We start from the raw sequence: 7,534 nt of genomic DNA, 5'->3' as shown, positions 1-7,534 counted from the left end.
GCCTGACACCTCAAAGAGGCTAGGAGTAGGCTGAATCCCTCTTCTGTAGTAACTAAAGGAGGGTTTATATGCATATATACTGCATCTTTTCAAAGCATATTACAGCTCCAGCTATGATGTGAGCAGCCTGACCCCTGAAGAGGAGATAAGGATACATCCACACCTCCTACTGGTAATGCATCCCCTTCTGCTGCCCAAAACAGGGAGGCTTTTAAAGCCAGAGGAGAGAGCCCTGAGTTACCCCAAATCCAGTGTCCTAATAATGAGAGTTAACCATCACTTGGAGTGAAAATAGTCCCATTGCTTCCAAATCTGTGCACATTGGCTTTTCAACCTAAGTAAGATCCAAGGCTCAAGATAGAATGAGTCAGAGAATGAATGAAAGACCAGAAATACATGAATTACATATACCACACACACACCCCCACTCCTGCCCAGTTTTTCTCCTGTTCCTGATTCACATCCTTTGAAGCATTCCACTTTTTCTCCCTTCCTGTAAAAAGCACTGGAGACAGAGGAAGAGCAATAAAATATTCCCAAATAACCCCTCACAGCTACAAATAATAAATATTTCATGTTTTGAGTTATTTATGTTTTGTGTGTTCCCAAACAGCATTTAATTTCTCTCACACACACATACACCCCCCTTTAGCTTTAATTAAGTCTCATTCCTTGCCTGTCAAACTTTGCTGCCCCCTTGCTTCCAGGTGAGTTTTCCTGGGCTAATTCAGCCCTTGTTTTGTGTTTTAAGAGGTTCTTGGTAAGACTGTCTCTGTAGCCCAGTTCTGACCAAGTGATTAACAAGGAATTTCCACTTAGTGCTTCTCCCTGACTCACAAAATTGAGGTGGTACGGAATAAAGTAAAGTAAATAAGAAGCAAGCCAAATAATTCAGAAGAGGGATCTCAGTTTGTCTTAAGTGTCATCTGCCTTGTATCTGCTATGAAAATGGTAGGTGTAAATTCCAGCTTTAATGTGCAGGCTTCCCACGCACTGATTTTTATTCCTCTGTAACACATCTGTCATTTGACAACAGGTTCTTCTCGAGCGCTGAGCCCGCTCCTTGAGCTGGAGCTGCATGTGATCAGTGTCTCCCCAGCTGGTCGGAGCTGTTGTGGCCCAGAGTCCTCTCAGTTCCTTTGCTATCTCTGCAAACTTCCCACCCTTCGTTATAGAGTGAGTTTGGATTTGCCCTGCTTTGAATGATAGTACAAGTCAATAATCTGTACTCATCTCAGAATATTGTTAACTGTATATCAGAAGGCATTGAATAAAATGACAACTGAATTTTTGATCTGTATACTCTGCAGTGGAGAGCCAAAATTTTCTTATACAGTAGCTACTCCCATTAACTTGATATCTTCATGGAATGTCTTCAGGGTCAGGTCCTCACTGGTGTCAGTGGGTTCTCAGCAGTAGGACAGATGTAACCATACATACGCAGTATAGGGCTTTGAACTGGAGTAAGCCAGATATTTCCACAAGGAAAAAATTGCTATATATAAAAATACAGCAGCTTGTACTGTAACTGTGCTCCAATTCAAAGTCTTTCTTTAATCCTAGCTGGACAGTCCTGTTTCAGATTACTTCTACCCAGTCTGCCCAGTGCGCTGCAGCATGCTGACGCTGTGCAGCCTCTTCCTTGCAGTGTTTTATGAGCTTTTTTTAAATATATATCAGCCAATTCAGACCTGCTAAAGGAAGATCCCTGTCTGTGATCCCACAGGTGCGTGAGGGGAGTGGGAGCAGGGGGAGAACATGGCAGGGATGGAAATTGTTTACTAAAATTTCTTTTATCTTCCATCTCCATGAGTTTCAACTAAGTCGGGTCCAGAAGTCCCCCTTGTTCAGAGCCACTGTTAGGCATAGTCTCCTGTTAACAAACATGTGTCACAAGTGGCTCCTGGAGGTAAAAGTTGATACGAACAGGCTGACTTCCATCTTCTCCCTGTTCTGTTTCTTCATTCCTCCTTGGGTGTTGCCACAAGTAACAGTCCAGTGAATTGAACACAACTTTCACTCAAATATATTTTCTCAAATATAAATGAAAGATTCAGTGTTACAACTCATGTGTTCTGAACAAGCCTGTCCAGGGTGAAGAAGTGTGTAGGATTGGGTCAAAAAAGGAGTAATCCATGGTGGGCTAGACCATAGACTTGTAAGTAGGTGGTATCATTTATATGACTCGCTGTTCTATATTGTGTGTTATGTGCTACACTACACATTAAGACTTCTTGGTATCTTTTTGTTGAAAACTCCCCCAATATTTTTTCCTGATTAAGAGCTGCTGCTCTTCATCGCAAGCTCTTTGTACCTCTAATAAAGCCTGCTTTCTCCCAGGCAATCTCGAGGCATGCTGGGACCACGCAGACGGCTGTGTCCTCTCACTCCAGTGCTGGCCTATGACCTTACAAGTAGGGTCAGTCAACATGCTACAAAGCTTTCCTTGCCGTTTATCAAATAACAAAGCAAACCAAATTACATAGTTTCTATAGCAGGCCACTACAGTATGTAAACTGCAGAGAGGGCTTACAGCGCTTGCTCATTCTGTGGTGCCGACAACATGAAAGGCCCTTTCGTTCCAGCGCCCGGAGCCCGTATTTGCCTATCTCACCTATTACCAGGCAACAAAGGGGCTGCAGAGGTTGAGCAAGCAAATGGAAAATGAAAATGGAAGAAAAAACAATTGCCTGGCTTCGAAGAAATGTTTGTCTAAAATGTATGCAGACGTGTCTTGGGCAGTTTATAGGTGCTGAGGGCCCCTTTCTCTGGCTGGGAGCTGCTCTCCCTCTGCAGTAATAGAGTCAAGGAAAGGTTGAGGCAATGTCTCCTTTTACTGTGTAATGTATTTATCCTCTTAACTGGTGAAATGCTCAATAGCTGTCATGATTAATCGATTACATTAGTATTTCATCTTGGGCAGCCCCAGTCATGCATGTCACTACAGACATATTTTCAGAGATGTGGAGCAGTATTGCCAGTGCTGCCAAAATCAGCTTCCCTGGTTTCAGAGTGATGAGGACATATCGTCAGGTGAAGTTTGTCACAATTCAGAAAGTCTGCTCAAAACTGCTGCTGAGTTAAGCTGTGGAGAGACTTCATCTTCAAAATCTAGCTGCTTCACTGAAAGAAGCTGCTGCTCCTGGGTGTGGGTTCCCATTCCACATCGCTTCCCAGACCTCATCACCTTTGCTGGTCTTCCAGGGGGCTTGGTTCACACCAGTTGAGCGTGGCTGGATTGGTATAGACCAGTCATGTAAACTGTGTAAGCTAGTCCTGTTTATTTTGCTTGAGCTCTATCGAGTGCCTGTACCCTCTGCTAGGGCAGTGGTCACAGGCATGTAGGATTAGTCATCAGTCTGCTAATGGATCTGGCCTTGGAAGGAAATGTGTGCTCACAGCCTAAGACTTGGGTGGTGTGCTGGCTTATGAGAATGATAAACTTACTTTGCAAATGGTGGTAAGGACTTGTGTTCCCCCTCTGCTCAGCAATAGTGAGACCACATCTGAAGTGCTGTGTCCAATTCTGGGCTCCTCTGTGCAAGAGATGTGGGCGTATTGAAGTGAGTCCAGCAAAAGGCCACAAAGATGATGAAGGGTTTGGAGCATCTGTCATAAGGAGAGGCTGAGAGAGCTGGGATTGTTTAGCCTTGAGGAGAGACAACTCAGGGGGACTTCATCAGTGTGAATAAATGCCTGATGGCTTGGGGACTAAAGAAGATGGAGAGCCAGGCTCTTCACAGTGGTGTCTGGTGAAAAGACAAGAGACAATGGGCACAGACTGGACAAACAGGACATTCTATTTAAACGTAAGAAAACCTTTTTTGTCATAAGGGTGATCAAACACTGGAACAGGTTGCCCAGGGAGGTTGTGGAGATTTGACCCTTGGAGATATTCAAAAGCCAACGGGACACGTCTCTGGGCACCCCGCTCCAGCTGACCCTGCTTGAACAGGGGGTTGGACTAGACAATTTCCAGAGGTCCCTTCCCACCTCATCTATTCTGGGTGATTCTGTGATTCAGTAAAGGCAAAGGGGCACACGGTGAGCATGGAATCTCCTCTGAATCTGAATTTCAGGGCTGTTGGAGAGCTTCCAAGGATGGAAGAGATGGAAGGTATATGTGGGGGACAAACAATCCTCCCTTTTAAAAGGAGCTAGTATGTATGAAGATATCTGCACACATCCACAGAGAAACTTTTCTGACTTCTTTTTTTTTTGAATCAGCAAAACAGTTGTTTTAACGGAAAGAGCTTATATAGGCAGAAAGTAGAGAATCCTTCCCAAGGAAACAGAAGCAAGGGGTGAGTGCAGCGGGATGAATGGTGATTGCACAAGAGTTGGCAAGTGCAACTATTTTCAAATATAATGGCATTAAGTGTTCATTGTGAAATTAGATCAGCTTTTTAAGGGCTGCAGGGTGAAAAAACACAGTATTCAGCTAATTAGACAAAGTTAAAAGATAATGTTAAACACTTTTCCTTCAAAAAGTATTTGTCTGCACTACCACGCATTTTAAAATAGAACTGCTTGAGATGGCAGTGTTATCAAGTGATCTGCCATTAAAGGAATTATAATTCAGGTCTTTTTAATTCCCTATTGTGGAAATCTTTAAATTAGAACATATCTAAACTGTACAAATCTGTAGTTCTCCTAGAACAATGCTGACACAGTTCTCTGATGTTCATTAAAAATTTTTATGCCTTGATTTCTGTATAATGGAATGTGAGGAAATTCAACTATACTTACTGGGTTTTGTGCCCAATCCAGCTAATTACTAAAGCATCTGCCCAACTTTAAACATGTAAGTAGTTCAATCAAAGTTGGTAGGACTACTGACATGCTCAGATGAACTGAAATTCTAGTTACCATTCTTCATTTTGAGTGTCATGAGTCAAAGGCTGTTGCTTTTAAGAATACAAGTCAAGTAGTTAGTCATCAAAAGTATAGAAAGTTGAGAATATTAAAACTGACATCAAATGAATGGTTACTTTTGATAACTTACATCTGTGCATTTAAGACCAGGCCTTACTCTTGCATATGCTTATTGGCTGTTAAAAGTGCATTGCTCAGCAACTTTGAGGTTCCTTAATAGACTATAGCAACAAGAAAGCTTGGTGATGAACCTCCCTTGCAATTAAAAAAACTCCTATTAATCAGAGGCAAAAATGTTCTGTACTTTCAATAGATATTTTATAATCTTTCACTAACAAAGCAATTTGAATATGATTTTTTTTTTCCTTGAGCCAAAGGAATGTAACATTAACTACTGTAAGACAAATAATGTTACTGAGTATATACTTCCATTCTGTTTGGCTTTCAACTTTTTTTTTTCCCTTTTTTTTTTTGCTAAAGCTTTTTGAGATTGAAAGAACTGGTGCAAGACTGGGGCATAATTTGAAACAGGCATTTGGTTAGTATTGGAAGTTTAATGTCTAGGGGATTTTTTTAGTTTGGATGAGATTTGCTGTCCTCCTCCTAAAGATGTCAAGCGTCCAAATTATTTATTTTGCTCTTCTTATGCCAGATTCTGGTTATACAAAAAATCTAGTGATGTGCTTATCCTTGAACATGTGCTTCCATGTACCCTTATGTAAGGATGTGTGTACTGGTGCAGCTTGTTGAATTAAGGGCCAGAAGCATATAGTAATTTGATTATAAAATGTACTTGTCTATCTCTGGGGGCCATAGGCATGCTTTCAGTATTTAGTATAATATTTTCAGTATTTGCTACAAACATAGCCACCACAAAACAAATCTGAAAATAATTCCGCAACTCATGCCACATGTCTGTGATTCCACATGTAATCTGTGCAGGGGGAAGCAATGAGCTGCTCCTCTCAGACCTTCTAGCACAGTAGTGCTCAGCCTTGGGGACAAAACTCTCTGTGATCAGGGTCACCCCATGTTCAGGGCTTTGAAGAAGGTGCCTAACTGTCTCGCAATCTGTGTACCGTAAGGAGCTACTGAGATGCATTTGTTCAGATAATTAAAAGTATGTTTTCAAGCAGTAATTGTGAGGTCATGCACTGCCATTCAAATATTTGATTTCATATAATTAAACAGTGTGTTACTGTTCCTTACAAATACATTCTATCTTAAGAATTTTATCTTATTGCTTTTATTTGGGACGTATCTGGAGAATATTGTGCCTGGCATGGAAGTTAGTTACAAGCTTACTGGAACTTTTTTTTTTTTTCTCCAGAGTTGTAAGGGGATTTTCTTAGCCTGTCTCAAATTAACAGAGTGCACTTGAAAGAAACTCGCAGTTCTGTCTTTGTCTGCTGATGCAAAGACTCCCACGGGCTTCTGTAGAAGCTAGTCTGGTTGTAGAGATGAAAAAGATGTTGTTAATGCTGTGGGAAACCTTGCATATATGGAAAAAATTGAAGAACTGTCTTTGTAAAGGATCTGCCCAATGCGCTCCTGACTAAATTGGTCTAAACGTAAGTAATATTAGTAGTCAACAACATCCCAAACCAATTGTTTGTCAATATTTTTGTATTATTTTCTACCTCAGAACAACTGCACAATGATTTTCCGATCTGTTTACGTATCAGAAAAAAGGGATGGAGGACAAAGCTTTCTTTATGATTTTTTTAAATCATTATCAGATATAATCTTTAAGGGCATTATACAGTATTTTCTGAAGAAAAAAAGAACATGTCCTAGACAAAGGGTACTTGCTTTGGGACTGGTTTCGTTGTTATTAAAATAACAAGTGAATAGAATCAGTGCTCCATGAAGTTTTAGTTGGAAACAAAAGAAATTATAAGAATTTACCTTTTTATTAAGGCTAGATTCTGTCAAACTAGAAATGGTTTCTGATAATGTGAAAACAGCACAATGCAAGCTTGCACAGTGTGTAAATAACACTTTATTAAGTTCGTTTTTTTCCTTTTTAAAGTATCTTGTCTTGGACAGAAGGGCAAATTCTACCAAGTGGAACTACTTTAAACTTTGCGTGATATGGAAGTAATTTAAAGTAGCCCTAAGTGTTGTTCTTGTGCTATTTATTTAAAGTATTTATACAAGAATAAAAGCCATTGAGATGAAACATCACATATCTAGAGTAGCCTGTCTGTGGTAAGAATAATATTGATTGCTACGGCAGAAAACTGTGATGCCAGGTCACCTTCCAGCCATTGATTGTTGATTGTCTTCTTCCAACCTGCCAATGATGACTGCATTAATTGTGCTGCTGAACTTAGCAATTTCTTATGGTTTTGCTATTTTACCTCCATCCATTTTCCTAAAATGATTGAAATGAAAGAGCCATTAAAAAAGGCTTGAAATAGGAGCTAGGGGAGTTTAAAAGAAAAATGTTTTTTAAATGCTGATTGACAACATTAAATAAAATTAGTGTCATTACATTTCCCTTGGCAAGACTTAGCCAAATTTGAGACCATGGGCAGAAAAATACAGGAAGAAATGTAATGGGCTGCTAGGGAAAGATTTCTGGAACATGACAAAAAAAAGAGGAGTTGGTCTGCATCCCTATTGTAAATGTTTTGTTTTGGCAGTTTGTTTCAGT

This window comes from Pelecanus crispus, chromosome 8 (assembly GCF_030463565.1).
Source record: "Pelecanus crispus isolate bPelCri1 chromosome 8, bPelCri1.pri, whole genome shotgun sequence".
Taxonomy (NCBI): Eukaryota; Metazoa; Chordata; class Aves; order Pelecaniformes; family Pelecanidae; genus Pelecanus; species Pelecanus crispus.
This window is presented reverse-complemented; position numbering follows the sequence as displayed.